A 27,416-nucleotide genomic window follows, 5' to 3' on the forward strand; every position below is an offset into this window, starting at 1 on the left:
CTCGCTCTGTCACCCAGGCTGGAGTGCAGTGGCGTGATCTCGGCTCACTGCAAGCTCCGCCTCCTGGGTTCACGCCATTCTCCTGCCTCAGCCTCCCGAGTAGCTGGGACCACAGGCGCCCGCCACCACGCCCGGCTAATTTTTTTGTATTTTTAGTAGAGACGGGGTTTCACCGTGTTAGCCAGGATGGTCTCGATCTCCTGACCACGTGATCCGCCCGCCTCGGCCTCCCAAAGTGCTGGGATTACAGGCGTGAGCCACTGTGCCCTGCTAAATTTCAACCATTGGACTTGCTGGATCAAATTTGTATGCATTATATATATAGCATATGTGTGTGTGTCTATATACGTACATATATACACACACACATTTGCTATGTGTATATATGTATATACATATATATGTACGTATATACATACACATATGCTATGCGTATATATATACACACATATGCTATATAGAAATTATATATGTAACTTGATTACATATGTATAACTTACTAAATATATCGCAATTCCTATGTGCGCACACACATATATATGTACACAAAAAAAGTGTATCCCAAATATCGTACCATTGTACTAATTAACACTCCTGCTGGGAACTTTTGCCATTATCAACGGCTTTTAAACACAATTTTGAAATGTTTCCAATCTGACAAATAACAAATAATATATATTTTCTATTTATTTCTATTTAATTTTGAGCAAGGTTGTGCATCCATAGAGTATATGTGATATGATGAGAGGAGCCAAGTGATATCCAACTATATTACAGAACATAACCACACTTAGCAAAGCTAACTGAGCTCCTGAAATCAATGGATGATGCTTAAATAGCCTGGTTATTTCATAGATGTCTAGTGCTGTTTCTCTTTGTTTGCTAAGTAAAGATTTTCTTAGAAAAACTACCTACAAGAAAATATATTCATTTACTTAAAAGTAAGATTTTCAGTTAAATTTCTAGCCTACTAATGACTGCTCACGTTCTGTCTGCTTCTCTCTCCTGCTCTGATTCCAGAGCACATGCAGGTTGTGTCTGCTCCCCTGCAATGTAACGCCATGACATATTGCACCTAAAAGGATTTAACAAATGTAATTTCATTAGAACAAAGACCACTTCTCCGGATGGTTCAAATCAACCAGGGGCACTTGGAAAGCAGATAGGAATAAAGACCTGAACTTCTGAAGAAGTAAACTGCTAATACTTTCTTGGGTCCAATCTGATGTTGTGAGCAACAGAAGCAGTTGGCAATCAGAGTGAGATAGGACAAAAGTCTAGACCAAACTGATTCTTCCCAAGACGCCCAAGGAATATCTGACCTAGGACAACTGTTATACACTGGAAGTTTGAAATATGAATTACTGGATCAAAGGCATATGCATTGTGTGCACGTGCTACATATACAAAAATTATATATGTAACCTAATTACATATGTATAACTTAATTACGTATATGTATAACTATATATACACACATATGAAATTTATATACACATATATATACACACACACCATGTTTCCAATTGGAAAAGTAGATCTTAAACAACTTTCTAATTGGTTGCATTTAACAGAGAGATGGTCACATTTGGGTAGAAGTAGCCTGCATTGAGATCCATTTTTTTCTAAGAATTCTAATGTTTGTATATTCTAATACATATGCCTCTGGCTAATGGCCGTGTGGTTGCTATCTGCTTAATAAATCCATGGCTGCTTTCTTCTTATAGTAATTGGCTTCTTGTTTTAAACTTCAAGTTTTATTTCAGCCTCTCACCATTTCATAAACAAGTAATAGATGACAAACATTTACATAACTAAGAAATCATTCTGAGTTTCAAACTATTAAGCCTTCCAACCATGCCTAGTGTAGGAAAGATTGACTAATAATCCCTGCTGTGCTGCTGGTGGAATTACTGAATAATTCAAATAAGAGATTATTTGAAGTAATGTTGCTGAAAAGAGAAGGCTGGGTAAGTGACTTGTTGATTCATTAGTCTGTAGTTTCTTATTGCTGCATATGAAAATAGTGAAGCAATAAAAATGCCATTTTCTAATCTCTATAGGGAATTTTCCTTTTTAGGAGATGTCACCTGAAGGCGTTAACAGCCAGAACATTTTATCTTGTTATGTTCTTAGATTATGTCAATACTTTTTCATTGCTAAAGATAGTTTCATTGTTAAAGGAGCAAATAATCACTAAATAGTTTTTTTTAATGTGCTTTTCAGTTCCTTTATTTAAAAGCTCTACAGTTTTATGGCTCTGATTAACTCTTGTGTGCTTTTACTTTTTTTTTTTTTTTTGCATACCTTTTTTTTTTTTTAATTATACTTTAAGTTCTAGGGTACATGTGCACAACATGCAGGTCTGTTACATATGTATACGTGTGCCATGTTGGTGTACTGCACCCATTAACTCATCATTTACATTAGGTATATCTCCTAATGCTATCCCTCCCCAATCCCCCCTCCCCACAATAGGACCTGGTATGTAATGTTCCCCTTCCTGTGTCCAAGTGATCTCATTGTTCAGTTCCCACCTATGAGTGAGAACATGTGGTATTTGGTTTTCTGTTCTTGTGATAGTTTGCTCAGAATGATGGTTTCCAGCTGCATCCATGTCCCTACACAGGACATGAACTCATCCTTTTTTATGGCTGCATAGTATTTCACCATGTATATGTGCCACATTTCCTTAATCCAGTCTGTCACTGATGGACATTTGAGTTGATTCCAAGTCTTTGCTATTGTGAATAGTGCCGCAATGAACATATGTGTGCATGTGTCTTTATAGCAGCATGACTTATAATCCTTTTGGTTATATCCCCAGTAATGGGATGGTTGGGTCAAATGGTATTTCTGGTTCTAGATCCTTGAGGAATCGCCACACTGTTTTCCACAATGGCTGAACTAGTTTACAGTCCCACCAACAGTGTAAAAGTGTTCCTATTTCTCCATATCCTCTCCAGCACCTGTTGTTTCCTGACTTTTTGATGATTGCCATTCTAACTGGTGTGAGATGGTATCTCATTGTGGTTTTGATTTGCATTTCTCTGATGGCGAGTGATGATGAGCATTTTTTCATGTGTCTGTTGGCTGTATGCATATCTTCTTTTGAGAAGTGTCTGTTCATATCCTTTGCCCACTTTTTGATGGGGTTGTTTTTTTCTTGTAAATTTGTTTGAGTTCTTTGTAGGTTCTGGATATTAGCCCTTTGTCAGATGAGTAGATTTCAAAAATTTTCTCCCATTCTGTAGGTTGCCTGTTCACTCTGATGGTAGTTTCCTTTGCTGTGCAGAAGCTCTTTAGTTTAATTAGATCCCATTTGTCAATTTTGGCTTTTGTTGCTATTGCTTTTGGTGTTTTAGACATGAAGTCCTTGCCCATGCCTATGTCCTGAATGGTATTCCCTAGGTTTTCTTATAGGGTTTTTATGGTTTTAGGTCTAACATTTAAGTCTCTAATCCATCTTGAATTAATTTTCATATAAGGAGTAAGGATAGGATGAAGTTTCAGCTTTCTACTTATGGCTAGCCAATTTTCCCAGCACCATTTATTAAATAGGGAATCCTTTCCCCATTTCTTGTTTTTCTAAGATTTGTTAAAGATCAGATGGCTGTAGATGTGTGGTATTATTTCTGAGGGCTCTTTTCTGTTCCATTGGTCTATATTTCTGTTTTGGTACCAGTACCATGCTGTTTTTGTTACTGTAGCCTTGTAGTATAGTTTGAAGTCAGGTAGCATGATGCCTCCAGCTTTATTCTTTTGGTTTAGGATTGTCTTGGCAATGTGGGATCCTTTTTGGTCCCATATGAACCTTAAAGCAGTTTTTTTTCCAATTCTGTGAAGAAACTCATTGGTAGCTTAATGGGGATGGTGTTGAATCTATAAATTACCTTGGGTAGTATGGCCATTTTCACAATATTGATTCTTCCTATCCATGAGCATGGTATGTTCTTCCATTTGTTTGTGTCCTCTTTTATTTCACTGAGCAGTGGTTTGTAGTTCTCCTTGAAGAGGTCCTTTACATCCCTTGTAAGTTGGATTCCTAGATATTTTATTCTCTTTGAAGCTATTGTGAATGGGAGTTCATCCATGATTTGGCTCTGTGTTTGTCTGTTACTGGTGTATAAGAATGCTTGTGATTTTTGCACATTGATTTTGTATCCTGAGACTTTGCTGAAGTTGCTTATCAGCTTAAGGAGATTTTGGGCTGAGACAATGGGGTTTTCTAAATATACAATGATGTCATCTGCAAACAGGGACAATTTGACTTCTTCTTTTCCTAACTGAATACACTTTATTTCTTTCTCTTGCCTGATTGCCCTAGCCAGAACTTCCAACACTATGTTGAATAGGAGTGGTGAGAGAGGGCATCCCTGTCTTGTGCCTCTCTCAGCAGAAACTCTCTAAGCCAGAAGAGAGTGGGGGCCAATATTCAACATTCTTAAAGAAAAGAATTTTCAACCCAGAATTTCACTAAAGATTTTTTAAACAGAGGAACTGCATAAAAGTTTGTGGAATTTGTTCCTTCACAAACTCCAATAAGCCTCATTGTCCCATTTGCTGCTCCCATGTTCTCTGCAAAGCTACCATCCTTTCTCTAATAATAATTATTATCCTCTTTACATACAATGTGTTTTTGCCATTTTTAAAGAACATTCATGTGCATTATCCTAATTGCTGTGCCTAACTCTTCAAAACAGGGATCTAAGGCTCTATGTTCCACATATTTTTACAAAGCAAAGTTCTAGGATATTCATCACTTCTCTCAGTCAGTCAAAATAAAATCTTTACTCTTCACATGATAGTGAGTAAAACTGTTATGCGACATGCAGAGTGGGCTGTATTTATTATGAAAGGTCCTACTATGACAGGGCTCCCTTTATATGACAAGTCAGGTCATAGTAAAACACTATTAAATGTCAGGGGAATGACAGATTTTAAAAATATTTATTGAGTCAATTCCTTGTACCAGGTAGTGTACTGAGACCTTTGAAAGCATTGTTTTATTAACACTCTCAAAAACCAAATGAGGAAGATGCTATTATCATCTTTGATTTTTAGTGAGAAAAGTGAGAGTCAAAAAATTAAATATCATCTTCAGTTAGAGGTGACTGAAGAATTCTGGAAATTAAAAAAGTGAGATTTTCTTCTGCTGTTTATACTGTAATATCAACTCACAATGAATGACAACTGAGAGATGAGAATATTTTGTAAAGGGAGAGTTGTTCCTGGCAAGCAAGAATTGACTACTTTGATGGAAAACATCAATATTTCTGAAGGAAAAAGAGGTCAATCTGCCAGGAGGTTGATAATAAAAGTTTAGACATAGAAGCAAACAAATGGAATGTCCATTCAACGAACATTCTAAGGAAAGAGAAAATTAAACGATGAAATTTAAATGCACCAATCTTGTTAATGAGGCCACCCATGTTGCAGAGGTGGAATTATTAAACTTCATAAACCTGATGGTAATTAAAATTCTACTCGTCTAGTGTTCCTTGTTCAGATTCCACACAGAATCCTAATTATGGTTTGGTTTCCCATGACGTCTGCCAACAGAGATAAAATAATAATGACTCCTATTTTAAACGGATGACAATTATGTTTAAAATAGAAAATTAATAAATCAGCACTCTGATTTTATATTCAGTGTCATAAGTTTGCTAATGCCAATGTTTTCCTGAAAATTTTATTTTCTCACTCAAGTTAGTTTATTGATCTTGTATACTTGAGGGGTAAGCATTGAGCACTGAAGAGTTCACCAAGGTATTAAATTAATTACCACACAATAAAATTTCCACAATAAGGAGAAAACTTCCTAAAATCATGTGCCCTTTCTTAGTCTCTTGTAAATAATGATATTTGAGCAACTAATATGTTTCTGGAATTGTGCCAGATTCATCTAAGATTCATATGAATGCTAGTTGAAATATGTTATAATGTGCATTTTAGAAATAAGGAAATTGAACATCAAATATACAGAGAAGGTTTAATTTCTTGTGGTTGAATGTATGTCGGACTGGGTGCCTCAGTGGCATACCTCAAATCAATTATATTTCAATCATAGCACTTTAGTGTCCTTGGATTCTGCTCTTTCAAACCACTGCATTCATCCTCACATCCACAAGTCTGGCATCAACTTTTATTAGTTACCTACAACAGAAATTTGTTTGTCATTCATCCTTACCATGCCTGAAGCTTCCTTGCCAGACTCAGGAATGTTTAGAGAGTAGATAAGAAATCCTAATCTTGGGGCACTTGGAGAGGAAAGGACAACTAAATCAAATAAGAGGTCTATCCTAAGATTCATCTGGAAGGTAGATACTTCTGGCATAAGAATGGTTAATGAATGAGTGACAAAAAAGAGGAAATAGCTCAGAAAATATAAGAGAGTGTGTGTGTGCGCACGCGTGCGCATGCAGAGAGAAAGTAACTTTAAAAACATTGTTTTTCATATAGATCCTGTTTTACAATTCTCAATCCTGGGCCTGTATATTACCAAAATTTTAGTTGCTTGTTTAAATTAGCAACTAAAATTTCCTTAAGGAGAGAAAGAGAGGTTGATTGATTCACTCACAAAACAATTGCCACAGTTACTGAGTCGTTCTGATGCAGTGTTTTGTCACCCTCAGTTATCACTCAATTTGTCTAGAAAAAAAAAAAAAGACCTGTATTCAGTCACCAGCAATAACTAGGCAACAAATTGGATCTCATTGCTCAATAAAATTCATACACTAGCCAATATGTGGTAGTGGTTGTGCTTAAAAACCAAATAAACTGGGGTGATTTGTTTAGATATTTTTCCTCTTTTAGTTACTCCTTTATATTTCTTGTGTATATATATACACACACATACACACACACACATATACATACACAGACATATGTGTATATATACATATGTATGTGTATATACATATATATTTCTTTTTTATGTAAATATACATAATAAGAAAAGAGAAGAAAGAGATAGTATGTGGCCAATTGCTACTTCTATATTTATATCATAGAGCTTAGTTTTGGGTAAATAAGCCTAAATAATTAAATTTTCACGCTAAACTCTAGAAAGAGATAAACATTTGCTACTGAATTTTGATAACCTTTAGATAAAACTCCTGCAAAATAGCAGATACATTTTCATTTGCAATGGATATTGGCCTTGGCTGTTTATCAGTAAAGGAATTGCTGGTGAGAATTCATGTATTCAGTTTATTCAACAATTGGTTATTTAGTGCCTAGCCTGTATCAAAGGTCAAAGCATGGCATTAGGGATATGTCATAAGTCTCAACCACCAAGATACCTGGACCTAGGCAGGGATACAAATGGGAGAATGAACAATTAAAATTCAATGGGATGAGTTCTGCTTCCATTTAAGATCCTAGTCCTACCACTCCTCATCTGTACAACTGTAGGAAAATTGCTAACCTCTCTCACTCTCAATTTATCTCTGTGTTTATGACAATTAGAGACAGTGTTAACAGGAGCAAGTTGCATAGTGACTCCCAAAAAGATATGTCTACGTTCTAATATCCATTACCTGTGAATGTTACCTTACTTAGAAAAAGGATCTTTACAGATTTAATTAAGTAAGGAAATTGAGATCATCTGGATTATTGGAGTGGGTTCTAAATCTGGTGACAATTGCTCTTACAAGAAACATGACAAAGTGGCAGACGAGGATAAATAGGCCAGGTGCAGTGGCTCACACCTGTAATCCCAGCACTTTGGGAGGCTGAGACGGGCGGATCACTTGAGGTCAGGAGTTTGAGACCAGCCTGGCCAACATAAGGAAACCTCATCTGTGCTAAAAATACGAAAAAAATTACCTGGGCGTGGTGGTGTGCACCTGTGATCCTAGCTACTCAGGAGGCTGAGCAGAATTGCTTGAACCCAGGAGGTGGAGATTATAGTAAGCTGAGATCATGCCACTGTACTCAAGCCCTGGGTGATAGAGCGAGACTCTGTCCAAACAAACAAACGGGATAAGTGACCATGGAAGCAGAGACTGAAAACATGTGGCCACAATCCTAAAGAAATTTGCAACCACCAGAAGCTAGGCAAGGAAAGGAACAGAATCTTCCCTATATCCTCAGCAGGAAGTGTAACCCTGCTGATACCTTGATTTTGAACTTTTGGCCACCAGAACTGTGAGTGAATACATTTCTGTTGTTTTATGCAACCAAGTTTTTTGGTAATTTGTTACAGCAGCTCTAGGAAATTAATAATGTTAGAAAAGTCCCCCCCACATTATCCGATGCTTGGTAAGCGTCTAACAAATCATAGATAGGGTGATTAGGATGATGATTAAGTTGATCATGGTACTTTTAAAAATCTACAAATACAAAGTATTTATTCAACATGTACAGTCCTATAGAAGACCTGTTTTTAGATTTTTGACAGGCTTATAGATACATTTTCAAAATATTTACATTAATATGCCTTCCAAATCTGTTGGCAGTTTTCATCTAGGACATTTTTTATCTATATATGCACACACAGATTTACCTACTAAATAGGTTTTATTTTGCTTTTAGAGTAAAAAGTGGGAGAGAGAGAGAAGATAGATGAGAGAATTAAATAATTATTTAGCAATTATACATACATTAGAAAAACTCACTTTGAATGTCAATACCTGGCACACTGATGTAGGCAAGGACAAGAATAGCATTGGCAAGTGCAATTTGCTGACTCAGAGAGTAAGAACTAGTTAGTTATGGAGTCAAGAAGAGACAGTTATAAATATAATTAACATTGTTTTCCATGGCCTCATGGAAATTCTTCAAAGTTGCAACTCATTCAACTTCCAGTTGCTGATAAGACCAGGGCATGACATGCTATCAAGGCCACTGATATCTCATGTTACACTAGAGGAACTTTTTTGTATATATCTCAAAATTTATGGGTATGAGATTTCAAAGATTGGCCTTAAACCTTGACATTCAAACCTGAAAGCTTACACGATTACAAAATTTTGTGAAAATAATTCTTGCCAGAAAGGAGATTGAAGTGAACTTTTTGACTATTTTTTAAATTAAAATGTTTTGGTGTTTTTGTGTGACACATTATGAGTATGCTAGTTACATTTACAACAAGTGATGAAGGTGCTTTTGAAGAACAATTGTTATTTTGCCATGGAAATTCCTTAATGAAGAAGTTGGTTTCTTGAGATTAGAAACAGGATTATCTATAAGCAAATATCAGATAGGAATATCTACCTTAAATACATGTTAGGAATCCTATAACTTTTCAGAACCTTTGCCCAAATAATAACACCTTCACGGAATTCATTTCAAGGACACAAAATCTAACACTGAAACAGCTTTAGACCCCAAGATTTCCATTACAATATGGGGAAAGCTTTGTCCCACTCACTGTTTAACAGTAGGGTAATGGTTATACAGTGACACTCAAGTTTGTGATTACATTTGAGAAACCGGTGGGAAAAAAAGAATTTTGAAAGGGAAGTGTATTCAGAAATCAATTTGAATGAGTCGCTGAGGATGGAGCTGGAAAATAACATTCTATGGGGGAAAACAAAGCAAATATCTCAAGTTTCATCATGTAATAAAGTCTTAGAACCAAAGAGAAGGTTAATTCTAAATCTGTCATTAGAGAATACGCTTAAGTCTATTCACATAGGCTGTGTGTATTTCCAGGATGAAGATCATTAGTTAAATTAAAGCTGATACACCTCTCTGTTATCAGAGCATAACCAACAGTACTTCAGTGTATCACAAGAAAGGTATTCCTTTCCACTGTACTGTAGATTGCTGTACTAGTCTAGTACCCATGGATACTTTTGGGAATTTATGATGGATTTTAGTAGGCTACTGTGCACCTAGAACGTACTCCTAAAAAGTTACATACTTTTGCAATAAAATACGTAACCATTTAAAATGTCAGAAGAACTTTTAATATAAATGAAAAAGCTTTTGGCAGTCATATATTTAAATCGTATCCCTAGGTATATCTTTCTGTTTATTATTGATGCAGTCTAAAACACTAAATAGATTTTAAGCAAATCTAGAGATAAAAGATGAACTATATGGAACACATAAAATTAATTTCAAATTTCTATATTTAGCTCCTCAATTACTTTCTTATTTTGTATGGTTTTATCACACCAATATTTTAAATATCTCAATGAATAAAGTTAAGGAATTTACTTAATTATTTTAATTAACTTATTTGAGAAAGTATCTCACTATGTTGCCTAGACTGGTCTCAAACTGCTGGGCTTAAGCAATCTTCCTGCCTCAGCCTCTTGAATAGCAGGGATTACAGTTACATAACACTATGTCAGCTTATTTTATTTTGATGGAAATTTTTGGTAGGAGCTGAAAATTCTAAGTGTTAATTTTTTTAAGATTTTAATTCATTTATTCAAAAATTTATTTTGTGACTATGTATTATTCTAGGTGCTATGAATACAACAATAAATAATATAATATTAGGTATTAATAAATATTTTGATTAAAAAATAAACGTGATAGGGAATGATAGGTGTGGTCAGAAAAATCATGTCTAAAAATAACAAAATGATTATTAATTTTATTTTCCTCTGTAGTTCAGTATGTTTAAATACATTATGCCAAATAGCCATCCTGACAGTAGACAAATGTGGTTTTATAGCATCTCTTAGTTCTTAGTTCTATCAGCTGAAGAAATAAAAAGTTTGAGAAAATTTGAACTGAAGAAATACTGCACGTATGTGTGTCTGTTTTAATATGTATTTGAGTATATATGTAACAAATGAAACCAGCCAGCCAGCCATTCTAAAGCGACAAACATCTACACTACAGCTTATATTCAAAAGCTAAAAAAGTCTTAAATTTCCTGAATTTAATGCAAAAAGAGATGGCTGCTTAAATATTCATTAGGAAAAAAAGACTTTAGGACACATGCAAGTGATTTACAATAAAATCAATATTTGGCAACCATTCTGAAAAACTTCACTCATTAAGCATTTGTTTATGTCCAACAGGAAAAATGTTTGCACACCCAAAGAGGTGTCAGTCATCTTCCAGGATGTAATAAAAGGTCCCTACAGTGAGCGGTGTGAGGAAACCAATCATGCACACCTTTTCCCAACAGCCAATTTTTCCAATCAGGTTTTTTGTTTTGTTTTTGGAGAGCCGGTTTTTGAACACTTACTAGTATACTATTGCCTACTGTTGCAAATTGAGAGTGGCAGAAGCTTTTTCTGGAATTGAATGCAAACTCTAGAATGAGGTACATGTGACTTCAGATCTGAGAAAACATTACATATATATTGAAATGTCATAGATAGAGAAGGCAAATAGTGGTTTCAAAAAAACCTCAATTCAGATGTGCTAAGGAATCAATCAACTTTGAATCAGTATCTGAATTCTTCTACTATTATCAATACATGAAAAGATGAGCCTAAAAGCATAAGTTATATCAATGGAAAGGTTGTCTGATAATCTGTTACTAATTCACCAAAGCCACAAAAATTCTTAATGAGGATAGTACATTAAAAAGATGGTAGGCTACAAATGCACTAAAATGAGGGACAATAGTAGGCAGGAATAAGCATTCATCATTTACATTCCTCTTCACTTTCAATTACCTACTGTTACTTATGAGTGTCATATTTGCCATTACTAGTGATAAGTCACATTTTCCATTTCAGATTGCAAGCATTGATTTGTAATTGAGCTGCTTTTCATGAGAGAACTGTACGTATTGTGCTCCAGGGCGACTAACAGCAAGGATTAAATCACAAGACTATGAAAGAATAGTAATTATGGTATAAAACAGGATTAGTTACAAAGCAGAAAAATTGTACAGTTCTGAATTGGCTATTAAACATAAAAAAATTATTACTAATCCAACTGTTTGTATTTATTAAGTGTTTCAGATGGCTAATGATTTTCATAAGAAATATTGGGTGATACATCTAGTTTTAGGTGAAAATAAAAATATTAAAAATTTTATATACATGATAATCACATCTTAAATAAAATTATATTTAAAAAGTGCCAAAACATTAAAATTTGTTACGTACAAGAACTTCTGCTCCTAGCTATGATGCAGTCAATGGTACTAGATTAGTCTTCCTGCCATAATCAACTATAAATTTGGACAGACTGTGTATGGTGCCTGTTGTCAGGCAGTGGAAAACTGGCAGCATAAGGCTGTAATTTCTAAAAAAAAAAAAAAAAAGTGAAATCCTCAAGGTAAACCCTACGTTTGTCTTGACCTGAGGAAAATTTCATAATCCCAGTGCAGCAAATTTAGCAACACTGAAATTCAGAGCTCCAGAAGGCAGAGATTAGAGTTCAGAGAAGAGCTAAAACAACCGGATTTAGGTAAATAAAGCACAAGAGAGGAAAGATATGTGGAGGCAACTCCAGAATTCAGTGTGGGGATTCTCTACAAGTCCTTGGTTGACGACTGGACTTCTCATACCTAGGAGACTACCAGAGACTTATCAGAAAACAACTACTATATGATTGTGATTGGAATAAAAATAATAAATGCTGAGTAGCCTTTATACCCATGAGGACTGGGGTCCAGCCAGAGGAAAGAAACCTTAAGTCCGTATTAATATATTTAGCATCCCATTCCAGTTGATACATAAAAACAGTAAGCTTTATGAATAAGGATTATGCCCTAGAGTGACATAAATTCTTTTACTGCCCCATGACTAAGACTTAAACTATTCTCTGAGAAGACACACATGGGAACACAGAGTTTGAAGGGTAAATCTTAAATAAATTAAAGAAGCATGGTAAGCATCTTGGGTTTTACCAAGATTATGCAAGTTCAAGGTAAATGTTTAGTAATTGAGCTGCTTACTAGAACAAAAGCCAATACTCTTCAGAGAAAGACAACAGAATTTCTGGTCTCTGCAGTAATTCATGATGTTCAATATATAATGAATCATAATAACATAATGAAACAGAAAAATCAATAGTTTTTAAAAATGACAATTGGTAGAAACATAAACTAACCCCATAATGGCATGAAATTGGTTTCACTAGACAAAGACTTCTGAAAGAGCGATGATTAAGTATGTTAAAAGAATGAAAATATGCTTAAAGAATTGAAAACATGATCTTAATAAGTAACCAGATAGGAATACCAACACAAAATGAATACAATGAAAAATAATTATATGAAAATTCTAGAATGTAAAAATACTGTAAGTGAAACTAAAAAAAAAAAAATTAGTGGATGTGCTTAACTGCACATGGCACATGGCAGAAGAAAGAGAAAGTTAATGTGAAGCTATATAAAGAAAAAATAGCCCTCTAAAGACAAAGGAGTACCAACAATCTCTGAAGTAATATCAAATGGTCCAACATAAATTCAATTTGAGTCTTGAAAGACAAGAAAGTGACAATTGGGCAGAAAAAATTTAGAAAAAAAAAATGAGGTCAAATATTTCCCAAATGTGACAAAAAAATTGATTTAGAGATTCAAGAAATTAACTCCAAACAAAATAAGGACAAAGATAACCACACTAAAGCAAATTATAGCCTAATTTCTGTAATCTAAGGTAAAGCTTAAATATTGAAATCAATCAGAAGAGGAAAAAACACATTGCATGAGGAAAATAACAATATGAATGACATCTAACATCTTATTGGGGGACAACATAGATGGAATGTCAGGAGCAATAAAGTAATATTTTTAAAGTGCTGAAAGAAAAAAGTCCATCAACCCAGGATTTATTATTCAACAATTAAAAAAAAAAGATAAAAAAGAGATAAAAGAAAGAATTTCAACAGACAACCAAAAGAAGCAATACATATGAATAATGAACACACGAATATCTGTGGTCAAAGTCATTAACTTTCAAAGAAAACAATTGGAATTGGTTTATGTTGTTGCTATTTTTTTAGGCTATCAGACAAAATATGCAATATGAAAAGATCCTTAATATTGGCGAGAATTTAGGAAAATGAACACTTTCTTATAGGGATAGTATTATCTAACATTAATGTTCATGTAATTTCCAGAGGACTACATGAGCAACATTTTAAAAGTCTTAAAATATTTTAGAAATTTTGGTTAACATTCTCCAATTTAGTTAGATTTTTGCTAAATAAATTGTACATATGAGTAAACAGATTCATAGTGGTAATGTTTAGAACAAAAGAAAATACTGAAAAAAATTTAAACGTCTCTGAGAAGCAGATCTAACATACTATACACTAAAATACAATCTAGTAAAATGTTAGAAATGTATCTATGTTTAATCAAATCCAAAAGCAAATCAAGCCTGGGCGTGGTGGCTCACACCTGTAATTCCAACGCTTTGGAACAAGTAGGCAGGAGGTTGGCTTAAGCCTAGGGAAAGTGATAACTCATCTTACAAAAAATCGAAAAATTATCCTGGCATGGTAGCACATGCCTGTAAGTCTCAGTTACCTGGGAGGGGAGGCTGAGATGGGAGGATCATTTGAGGCCAGGAGGCTAAAGCTGCAGTGAGCCAGATTTTGCTACTGCGCTCTAGCCTGGACAACAAAGTAAGACCCTGTCTCAAAAAACAAAACCAAAAAAATCAGCAATATATACAATATTGTCCCATTTTGCTTGTTAATGTTTCTATATAAATTCAGCAAATATAACTAAATATAAATAGGAATGTTTGTTTTTAGTGGGAAAAAAATCAGTTAATATCTTTCCACTTCACAAAAATTTATAAACAAAGTTTAGTGTTGCCTTTTTGTTATATAATTTTTTGTTCTATTTTCAACATTCAATTTTGTTCTGTTTTGTTCTATTTTTTTGTTCAAGATTATATAATTTCTTGTTCTATTTCCTTAGTTTTCTGTGTCTTCTAAATTCACCACAATGCATATGTACATTTTTTTTTTTTTTTAACTAGAAAGTATAGGCTGGGTGCAGTAGCTGACACCTGCGATCTCCGTAGTTTGGGAGGCCAAGGCAGGAGGATCACTTGAGGCCAGGAGTTCTATGGCAGACTGGGCAACATAGGGAGACTCCATCTCTAAAATTTAAAATTAACCAGATGGCCAGATGTGGTGGCCCATGCCTGTAGTCTTAACTCTTCAGAAGGCTGAGGCAGGAGGATACATTGAGCTCAGGAGTTCAAAGCTGCAGTAAGCTATAATCATACCACTTCCTATCCACTGTGGGCAACAGTGTGAGACCCTATCTGTGAAAAAATATATATATATAAATAAAGTTTATTAAAAAGTAAAGCCAGTTCATATCTTTCCTCTTATTTTCATCAAAATGAGTAAACAATTTACGACTATCTGTAGATATATTGACTTTGGGATTGGAAGCTTCTGTGAGGTTTCAACTGTGTGTCTAGGATCATTGTGTCGATGTGTCTATGATCATTGCCCAGAACACTAGCAAATGGAGGTAAAGATAACTTAAACATAACTTACATTCCTTCAGCTAAGGCTTTCTCTAGATTTATGAAATAAAAGGAGCATAAAGTATCCAGTCTGGCTGTTTTGCCTACTTTGAAAGTAGATGATGCTCCTCGTGGCCAAGTTAATACAGAATCTTCCACTGTGATATATTCGATGGGTAAAATGGATGAAGCAACTTTCAAATGTCTGTTCAATCCAAATGAAACAGGGTATATATTTTAAGACCTTTATGTTAAGGTTTGTCTAATTGGAGCTTCAAGGAACAGATACTGTAGTTCCTGTAATTTGTAAATCTGAAGGAAAATATTTGAATATTGTGGTTCCTTTTATTTGAGAATCTGAAGGAAAGAAAATGTAATCACAATTATGGTAAATACTGTTCTGGTTACTCTATGCAGTTTTTAAAAATGTTTGCTATAACCTTGTTAGAGAGGTATCATTTTTTATTTTAAAAATAGGATAATATAATAATAGATTATTTGAATAAGTCAAGTCATACTTCCAAGAACTGAAAAAAAATGAAATTGACCATTTAAACATCATGGATTTTTTCTTTTTTTCCTGAGGGAAAGACTAGGAAAATGATTGGTCTGATTATAATTGTCTATCTTTTTTGAAATGGGTAAACAGTCTACCTGATTGAGGGACATAAAAATAGCTCTTCATCTGTTTTCTTTTTCTTTTTTTTTTTTTTTGAAATTTCCTTCATTATTCCATAAAGCAAGAGGATCAAGTTCTCTTAGAACTTATCTGAAACTCCTTCTGTTTTGGCAGAACTCAGTCACCTAGGGCATAAGAATCTAAAGAGGAAATTGTTTTCAAAATGTAGAAAAAAATGTCACTTTTCTTTTAAAACTATTTCTAGAAGATCTAGAAAATTGAATGAGTTTCTAAATATTTTTAAGAGAATAGGGAGAATAAGAAACTTCCCTTAGGCAGCAGTAGTCAATGTTCTGTCTTTAGGTTAACCAAAGGCATTGTAGTATATGGAAAGAGCAACTATATCAAAGTTAGAAGCTGGCTCAAAGTGAGTCTATTACTTTCCTAGTTTTACAATCTGTACATTTTATTATACTTTTAATTTTCAGTTCCAATATATGTAAGATAGAAACAATAATATATACTTAAAAGATGTATAACAAGATGCATGTGAAAACATCTTCATTCTGTATTAGATGCTCTATAAATGTTTTCCATAATAGAGAGGATAAACCCTTCTGTTCTATAAGATTGTGATTGAAAAGACTGTTGTCAGAGACTAAATTTAGTTTTAAACAGAGAGAGAGAAGTTGTTTTATGTCCAACGGACAGATACCTCATTTATATGTTGAACAAGCTGGCTCCACCAATCAGAATAACTGTATTATGCCACGGTAGCAATCCCCTCCACCAAATTTCAATGGCTTTTTCCAGCAAAGGTTTATTTATTGCACATGTTTTATGTATGTCATGACTCTGCTGGAGCATCTGCTCTATATCTCCTTGTGGGCTACTGGAGCAACCACTATTTTCAGTGTTGCTGGTGACCATGGCAATAGAAAAGACACAGTATAAAAAACTGGATGTTAAAATATGAAGCTGGAAATAATAGACACTGGGGACTCCAAAAGAGGGGAGGTTGAAAAGGGAATGAGGGTTAAAAAATTTCCTATTGTATGCAATGTGTTCCCTACTTGGATGATGACTGCATTGGATACCCAAACTTCACCATTATGCAATGTGTATCCATGTAACAAACAACAATCATGGACTCCCTGAATCTAAAATTTTTTAACAAGTTAAATATTTTGATTCTAAAGACACAAATCACTTTTGCTTACATTTCTTCAGCTAAAACATATTATGTAACCACATACAGCCTTTATGGGGTATAGAAATTCAATTCTACATTCAGAAAGCAGGAAGCCAAGGAATATAATTAATGACTGGCTTTCTTTTTTATTTTTTATAGTAAATAGTACATGTCTGACCTTTTTCCTGAAATTCATACCACCCATAAATGATCATTTGTTGGGTGTCTATCACTAAAGTTTAGTTTCATAAGCCACTTTACTGAGGTAAGATTGACATTTAAAAATTATGTGTATTTAATGTACACAACATGATGAGTTTGGAGATACATATAAACCTGTGAAACCATTTCCACTATTAAATCTATAAACATACCTGTCATCTCTCAAAATTTCCTCCTGCCCCCTTTATTATTTATTTATTTTTATTTAGTTTTTGTGGTAAGAAAACTTTACAATCTATCTTCTTAGCAAATATTAAAATACAGTATTGTTAGCTACAGGCACGATGTTGTATAGTGAGACTCTAAGACTTACTTATCTCGCATAGCTGACATTTTGTACACTTTGAGCATCACCTCCCCATTTCTTCTACCCCAGCTACTGGTAATTCTACTCTCTGCTTCTATAAGTTTGACTATTTTAATTTCTACACATAAGTGAGATCATACAGTATTTGTCTTTTAATGTCTTCGTATATGGAGTCTGGCAGGATTGGGTTCCAACTCTATAGGCCTCATTTAACTTCGTCACCCTGTGAGGGTCTTATCTCCAAATACAATCACAGGGATTTGGGCACGCTCATATGACTTCATTTAACCTTAGTTACCTCTTTAAAGGCCCCATCCCCACATACAGTTATATTCTGAAGTATTCATTTATGGGGTTTCAACTATAATTTGGGATGGGCCCACAAGTCATAAACACCATCTTTTAAAGCCCATAAACACCATCTTTTTAATACTTTCTATGTTAATAAATTCAGCTTTGTATTTCTGTCTTTAAACCCCACTCAGCAAAACATAAACCTCTGCAGTTAACCAAATGTACCATCTTAATTAAGTTATAAGAATCTATACATAGTTACTCCAAGGCAAAGTTAAACATACAAAAAACCTGGTGTAGAGTCCACACATAGTTTTCTTTTTCTTTTTCTTTTTCTTTTTTTTTTTTTTTTTTTTGAGATAATCTTGCTGTGTCGCCCGTGCTGGAGTGCAATGGTGTGATCTCGGTTTACTGCAAACTCCAACTCCTGGGATCAAATGATTCCCCTGCCTCAGCCTCCCAAGTAGCTGGGATTACAGGCACATGACAGACACCACGCCCAGCTAATTTTTGTATGTTTAGTAGAGACAGGGTTTCACCGTGTTGGCCAGGTTAGTCTTGAATGCCTAAATTCATGATCCACCTGCCTCGGCTTCCCAAAGTGCTGGGATTACAGGCATGAGCAGCCACATAGCTTTCTAAGCATGCCCTTTGTATGATCCCAGCCCTAACTCCAAAGGATTTATCAATGATACGCATCCATCTTCCTAAGGGGAATACTACTGCCAAGATTTCTGCTTATTGTTTTAAACGTCTCTGGAAAAAAATATCCACTGTAATTGTGAAGTCTAATACAAGTTTTCCCTGTAAGGTATACATACAGAATATATATAGTGTTATATGGGCCCCTTCAAATAAATGCTTCAAGTTCCCCTGTCCCCAATATCTTTCTCCTTTTCTTTCTACCCGATATTGATTAACTGCTAAGTGCTTTTCATTCTATATTTATATTGTCTATAAAATTCAGCACCCTTTTAAAATCACTACTGGTTCGCCTTATGATTCACCTGGACTACTAAAATCACATCCTCTGATTTTTGATGTCTGCCTTCCAATGTTTTAACCAGACAAATTATGGTCTATATTGTTATTAAAATGTATTTCCTTTAGAAACTAAATATTGTCACTTTTCTGCACAAAGCCTGTTCTTTATGATAGTTTTTTTAAAAAAGCAATCACACTTTCCGTGACATTCAAACTCTTCCAATTTATCTCAATTTATTTTTTAGCTAATTCTTAATTTAGCCATGATGTTGCACCATTGAAACTTTAAAAGAAAAAATTTCCCAGCCTTATTAAGGCATAACTGACAAAACCTATATATATTTACTGATTGCAACATATTTTGATATATGTATACATTATTAAATAATTAAGCCAAAAGAATTAACATATCCACCACTTCATATATAATTACATTTTTTAAATTTAAATTTTATTTTTAATTGACAAATAATTTTATTTTGGGGTACAATGTGATATTTCAATACACACATGCATCATGGAATGATCAAATCAAGGTAATTAGTATATCTATCACCTCAAATATTTATTAATTTGTGGTTAGAACATTTTAAATGTTCTCATTTAGCTATGTTGACATATACCATAATTATTAACTATAATCACCAAGCTGTGCGGCATCTCACCAGATTTATTTATTTTTTCTATCTAACAGAAACTTTGTGTCCTTTGACCAACATCTTTTTTTTTCCCCTGTCTACCCTCTTTCCTGCCACCACTCCAGCTCTTGGTAAGTACCATTCTACTCTTTACTTCCCTGAGTTTGACTTTGTAAATATCGCATGTAAGTGACATCATATTCCATTTGTCTCCTTGTGACTGACTTACTTCACTTAGCATAATGTCTTCTAGATGCCTCTATATTGTTGCATATGACAGCACTTCCTGCATTTTTGAAGGCTGAAAAGTATTCCATTATGTATACATACCACATTTTTTCTATCCATTCAGCCCCTGATGTGCACTTGGGTTGTCTCTATATATTGGCTCTTGTGAATAATGCAGAAACATTCATATAATGGGAATGGAGACACTGCTTTGTCATACTTGTTTCAGTTTCTTAAGATACAGACCCAGAAGTGGGATTGCTGGATCATGTGTTAATTCTACTTTTAGTTTTTGTGAGGAATCTCCGTAGTGTTTCCAAAATGACTGTACTAATTTACAGTGCCGCCAACAATGTACAAAGGCTACGTTTCCTCCACATTCTTGCCAACATATGTTATCTTTTTGATAATAGCCATTCTAACAAGTGTGAAGTGACATCTCATTATGGCTTTTATTTGCATTTTTCTGATAATTAGAGATGTCCAACATTTCTTCATGTGTCAGTTGGCCATTTGTATGTCTTTTTTAAAGAAAAGTCTATTCAGTTCCTTTGCCAATTTTTAATACATTTATTTTCATATTATTGAAAATAAATGTTTGAGTTCCTTGTATATTTTTTATGTTAGACCCTTGTCAAACATGATTTGCAAATGTTTTCTCCAATTCTGTGGGTTTTTTAATTCTGTGAATTGTTTCCTTTGCTACTTTTAGTTTGATGTAATCTCATTTGTCTATTTTTGCTTTTGTTATCTGTGTTTTGGGGATCATATCCAAGAAATCACTGCTAAGACTAATGTCATGGAGCATGCTTCCTGTGTTTTCTTCTAGTAGTTTTACAGTTTCAGGTCTTATGTTTAAATCTTTGATACATTTTGAGTTAATTCGTGTATAATGGGTGAAATAAGGGTCCATTTTTATTCTTCTGCATATGAATATCTAGTTTTCCCTCCCTGATTGTTGAAGAGACTGTCCTTTCCCCATTGTATATCTTGGCACCTTTCTGTCAAAAAATCAGTTGTCTGTAAATGTTTGAATTTCTGGACTCTCTATTGTGTTCCACCAGTCTGTATGTCTGTGTTTATGCCAGTACCATACTGTTTTGATTACTATAGCTTTGTAGTATATTTTGAAGTCATGTAATGTGATGCCTCCAGCGTTGCTCTTTTTGCTTAAGATGATTTTGGCTATTTGGGGTCTTTTGTGGTTCTCATCATTTGAATTTGACTCTATTTTTAATAACATGCCTTCTTTCCCTTATTTCCTACACATTCTGTGTTTCCTCTCTTCTGTGCCTTTGCTTAAGCCAGTTGTTCTCAAAGTATGGTATAGAGACCATTTAAGTTCCTGAGATACTCTGCAAGGTTTTCAAGACTAAAACTATGTACACAGTAACATTTAGATGCTACTTACCTTCTAAAGTCTTATTCTCATATCACTTTATAAAGTGGAGTTTTCCAGAGACTGTAAGATGTGTAATATTGCAACACATTGAATGCATAAGATACAAAAACCCAGCCACCTTATTAAGATAGACATAAAAGAGATTTGCAAAAAAAAAAAAAAAAAAAAAAAAAAAAAAAAGTAAACGAGGACACTTTTTTCACTAAATGCTTTTGTTTTGTAAACTAATTTTTTTTAATAAAAATATGTTGTCTATGTTGACATGCATGGGCTTATTATTTTATTTTAAATTAAATTAGTAAATAAGTATTTTTTAAATGTCAGTTTTAATTCATAATATGGAAACATCAATGGGTATAGTGCACATTTTAACAAATCCTTTCTGATGTTAGGTAATTTTCTGAGTCTCAAGGGATCTAAGACCTAAAAGTGTTAGTACTACTGACTTAATTTGTTCCTTTTCATTAAAATATATTTTCTTATGTGATACATTTACGCAATGGAATACTATGCAGTGATAAAAAGGAATCAGGTCATGTCTTTGCAGGGACAGGGATGGAGCTGGAAGCCATTATTCTCAGCAAACTAACATGGGAACAGAAAACCAAACACTGCATGTTCTCATGTAAGTGGGAGCCGAACAAAGAGAACACATGAACACAAGGAGAGGAACAACACACACTGAGGCCCATTGTGGAGGGCAGGGAGAGGGACAGCATCAGGATAAACAGCTAATGCATTTGGAGCTTAATGCCCAGGTGATGGGTTGATAGGCGCAGCAAACCACCATGACACATGTTTACTTATGTAACAAACCTGCACATCCTACATATGTATCCCAGAACTTAAAATAAAATTGAAAAAAAAAAACCCACATTAATTTATTGACGTTGCATTATTATATATCAAATATATAAATTTTAAATATGAAAAATATATATTTTCTATTTTCTCCTTGATGCTAGAATTCTATATGTCCTTTAAGAATCAAGTTGTGTATTACTCCTATAAAAATCTTAGATCCTACTTCAGCACTGTGAAATCATGCTCTCACAGTCTGCCATGCATTTACATTGTTATTCAATTTTACTTTGCATATAGAGTAATTTCAAAATTGTTAACCCACATCCCCATGGGAAATGATTTTATGAATTAGAATACAGAGTGTATGTACAGTTCCTTTTGCCTTTAGTATTTCAGATTTCACTCATTTTCAAACCTACTCAGGTCAGCACCTTTAATCCCTACTCCTATCCTTGAGTTTGCTTTATATAGTTGTAACAGTTAGATGCTTTTTTCACAGTCTGCATTTCAATCCTTTTAAATAATTTATTAAGTCATATACATCTAAATTTAATTTTTGTTCTGTAAAGTTTTATGGGTTTTGAAATATGCATAGTGTCATGTATTTACTATTAAAAGTACCATGCAGAATAGTTTCACTTACACTAAAATCCTTGTGCTTCTACTATTCAACACCCCACACATACTTTAAACTCTTGGCAAGCTCTGATCTATCATCACTGCAATCTTGCCTTTTTCAGAATGTCTTATAAATGGATCAGTAGGTAGATTTTCAGACCAGCCTTTTTTCAATTAACAATATACATTTAAGATTCTTACATGTGCTTGCATGGCTTGATAGCTCATTCCTTTTTATTGATGAGTAGTATTTCACTGTGTGGCACAGTTTTTTTATTCATTCACATATCAAAGGACATCTTAGTTGCTTCCTATTTTTGGTGATTATAAATAAAGTTACTCTAAATATTTCTATGTAGGCTTTTGTGTAGACACAAATTTTAAAATTAGTTGGGCGCATACCTAGGAACAGGATTGCTGGGTGGTGGTAAGACTATGTTTAGTTTTGTAAGAAACAGCCAAACTCTTCCAGTGTCTTCACCAGTTGCATTCCTACCAGCAATGAATGAGAGTTCCTGTTGCTCCATATCCTTACCAGCATTTACTTCAGTTATTTTAAAAATATTTTGTCCATTCTAGTTGGTGTGTAGTAGTATCTCCATACATTTAAAAATAGGCTTATTTTATATTTATAGAAGAGTCATGGTGCTAATGCTTTAAAAATTGTTTGACAATTTTACTTCTAGTATCTCTTTTGTCTAAAACCCCAATTTTAATTAGCAATACGGGATTTAGTCACAATATGCAATTATATGAAATTCTGTAATGAATATTACTTTATTTCTGCATATGTATATTGATATGAAGCTGCTATTAATCATATTCAGTTAATTCAAGCTAGTAGGCATATGGATTTAATATGAACAAGGTAAGTTGATTTTGTTTTATTTTTCTCTGATATTCATCAGTTGGAATGGAAGCACCGAATATGAACTCACTAACTTATAAATATTGGTTTATTTTCCTCCAAGTGCATGTTCTATAAAATTATTGATGTTAATGTGCAAAGTTGCTACTGAATCTGAGACAACTAGCAGCTATAGAATAAGTAGAAAACAGTGATATGTGATTTGTGCTGCAATAAGGTCACTTATTTTGACATTCACTTCATTCAGTTATTTCATATTTATATAACTTGATAACATACTGTTAGGGGCTTACGGGTTATTGAAGTTCGTATAATTTAATTTATGGTGAGAAACATCAAAAATATTTTAAGTTCTAAAGGAAAACACTTTAGGCTGATTGTGAAATTAGAATTAGTAAGGTTTTAAATAAAGAGTGATTGTAGTTCAAATTTTTTTTTTGAGGGTGGGGGAGGTAAAAGGATAAACCCATATGAGATTTGGGGGAAGCTTTTTTTTTTAATTAATATTTCACTATTGTCATGTGAATTTCAGTACTAAGATATCAATAAAGTATTTCTACAATTCTGCTCACCAGAAGAATCTGAGATTTAAGAATATATGCACAAACACAGATTGCATTTCTTATAAAAATATTTCTAAAAATGTTATCAATTCTTTAGAAATTTGTCCAATCTAATGGTGTGAAAGAGATGATAGGATGATTATATGAGAGAATCACTCAGTATGGGGGCAAAAAGGCCAACATATCCCAGGACTACCAGCAAAGGCTAGCTCTATTTTTCTTGCCTCCAAGTTGCAGCAAGAAAAGTCTCTTTAAAATTGCTATGAAAATGTGACAAACAATGCACATAAAAATAAAATTAAGAATTTATCTGATAAATGTCGATTAAAAAGACAAAACTAAAATATTAGCAAGTAGAATTTAGTAACTCATTAAAAAACGAATATATCCTGGCTAAATGGATGTAATGCCTTGAAGTTCTAAGCACCCCCTTCTTGTTTGGTGAGTTGATCCCATGCACATAGACTACAACCTTTGTTGCTGTAAAGCTGTTGAGCATTATATTTTATACACCTTAATAACTAAGTGATAGTTATACCTCCTGATTTATACATTCTACATCACATATCTGGCTAGAAAGCAAATAGGAGAAAGAATAGTGCGATGTACAAAATTTGGGCTTCGTTGTCATAGAGATAAGCATTTGAATCATGCAGTGCTGCTTATGTTCTTGAAAAAGTTATATAACATCTTGGAGCTTCATTTTGTCTACCTGTAAAACATATATTCCGATATTTATCAAACTGATTTTTACTTAAATAAATGGAAGGACTAGCACTTTATAGTCACCTAATAAATAGTCTCCCCATTCCCCAGTTTGGTAATCAATAATCAAATCTCAGGAACTTTACTGTTAGTCCCCTAATGACTCTTCTGTCTTCCCAAAATTATTTAGGATGGGAAAAATATAAAAAGGAGTATATGAAATAATCACCACCACCGCCCCCCCCAAAAGAAAAAGGCCAAGAAGGCTTTATAGAGGAATTCTATCACATCTTTCAAGTTCAGACAATATTATCTCTTCAATGATAGCCAGATTGGAGCACGCTCTTAAACATTTTTAAAAAGGGTTATTTTGAAAGTCTCTCTAAAATTGTTATGAAAATGTGACAAAGACTCAACATAAAAAGAGAATTATGGATTTACTTAAAACTACTGATTTAAAAATCACAAAATATTAGCAAACAGAATTTAGTTACCCATTAAAAATTTATATATCCTGGCTAAATGTATTTAATAACAGGAATGCAATATTGGGTCAATATTAGGATATGTATTGATATAATATAGTACATGAATCAATGTATTAAAACATTATCACATGCTTACATGCTGAAAATACATTTTCAAAAATTTCACACACATTCTTGATTTTAAAAGTCTCAGAACTATAAGGATTGACTGATATTCCCTCAGTATTATAAACTATGTTTATCTCAAAAGAAGCACCAGTTTTGGCTGGGTGCTGTGGCTCATGCCTGTAATCCCTGCACTTTGGGAGGCCGATGTGGGTGGATCACAAGGTCAGGAGATCAAGACCAGCCTGGCCAAGATGGTGAAACCCCATCTCTACTAAAAATACAAAAAAAAAAAAAAAAAGCCAGATGTGGTGGTGAGTGCCTGTAATCCCAGCTACTCAGGAGTCTGAGGCAGAGAATTGCTTGAAGCCAGGAGGCGGAGGTTGCAGTGAGCCGAGATTGCACCACTGCACTCCAGCCTGGGCAACAGAGCTAGACTCTGTTTCAAAAAACAAACAAACAACAACAACAACAAAAAAAAAACACAAAACACCAGTTTCATGCTCAATAGGGAAATACTAAAGTCAGGAATAAGATAAAAATTCCAGCCATCATCCATACTAGGTAACATTTTATTATGGTATTAGTCATTAAAAGTAGATAAATGTTACAGGTATAAGAATTGAAAGAAGGCAAAATGATCACTATTTTCAGATGAGACTATTGTATACCTGGAAAATCGAAGAGATTCCACTGAAAAAAATGCTATAAATGATAGGAATTCAATAAGGTTGTGAGCATGCACTTTCTAAAATATTTCAGCCTCTCCTGAATTTTGAAAAGGTTTTTTATTAGATTTCCTTTGGTGCTTTCCAGAGATGTCAAATGCAAGCTACAGCTATAAAGATATATGTAAAAACAGATTGAGGTACAGCACTGAGCTCCCACCTCTTTTCTATGATCATCATCTCCATTCTAAGAGTGTGAATATTTAAACACTAAGAGAGAATGAACATGTCGCCATTATTAACAGTCAGGTACTTTGTATGGCTTTACCACACTTGGTTTCAAATGGGAAGTGGACTAATCTGAGTACCATCAAAGGGAAATAAGCACCTAGCTATGAAGGATGCAGGAACCACTAGCTGAAGAAAATCAATCTACTCAATTTGATTTCTTAGTTTCATCTCAAATTCCCTCATATTCTACATGAGATAAGAGTAGAGAAATTAAATAAAATGGTTGTGACAGTTCCTTCAAAAGAGTTCCCTTAAAAAGACTTCTAAAACAAAATCATTTTTTCTGTTATTTGCAGAATGCTTCATAGATTCCATAATTCTTGCTGAATTTGCAAAAGCATACACCAAGATATATAGGCAAATATGTGGAGTAAAATTATATAAGTATTATCATAGATGTATGTATCACTGCTAATACAGGAAAATGCAATGTTGGTTGTGATAAAATTAGGTACCATGAACAAGAGGTTCCTTATTTTCTCTGTATCAGTCCAAGGTAAATCAGAAAAGCAGACTGGAATAAAAGAGCTCTTGCAGAAATTAAAATTAAGGAATTTTGTTAAATTATTAGGTTGTTTCTCATTCAGAAAGGCATTTAAGAATATATATTAAAGTTACTCAAAAGAACTTAGAGAAGCAATTGAAATAACACATTCTTTAAGTTAAATATTTTTTGAAGTCTGTTTCAAAAGTAGAGTCAGCATCTACTTGAAATATATTATCATTATGCAGGCAAGAATCAATGTGCCTTTCTTCACTCTGAATTTTTAACATTTAAATTTCTAGTTATGAATATGACCTCTTCTACTTTTTTAAAACATGTCACATTCAGAGACAAATCCAGGTTCTGGGAGGCCTCAAGCATATACAATTTTGAGTTCGTCTTTGAGAAAAAGAGTGCAAAATTACAAACATACAAATGGGTTTGAAATTGAATATTAATGTAAAATAATAAAAGACATTACAATGAATTTCTGTGGACTAACTCAAGTTCCTTTTTTCTCAGACCTCTTTAAGTAATTTACAAGTACTCCTTAGACAGAAATGCTTTCTGG

General features: G+C 33.9%; 1 long non-coding RNA gene across 7 annotated transcripts in view; it reads left to right on the forward strand.

Annotated features, from left to right (window-relative positions):
- Positions 1-27,416, forward strand: part of LOC105471471 (uncharacterized) — a 487,352-nt gene that overhangs the window by 140,118 nt on the left and 319,818 nt on the right. For all 7 annotated transcript variants that reach the window (XR_011610730.1, XR_011610729.1, XR_011610728.1 and 4 more), the window contains exon 3: positions 19,678-19,752. This is a non-coding gene — a long non-coding RNA (uncharacterized lncRNA). The remainder of the gene's footprint in view (positions 1-19,677; positions 19,753-27,416) is intronic.

The sequence above is a fragment of the Macaca nemestrina genome, chromosome 12 (assembly GCF_043159975.1).
Source record: "Macaca nemestrina isolate mMacNem1 chromosome 12, mMacNem.hap1, whole genome shotgun sequence".
Lineage (NCBI taxonomy): Eukaryota > Metazoa > Chordata > Mammalia > Primates > Cercopithecidae > Macaca > Macaca nemestrina.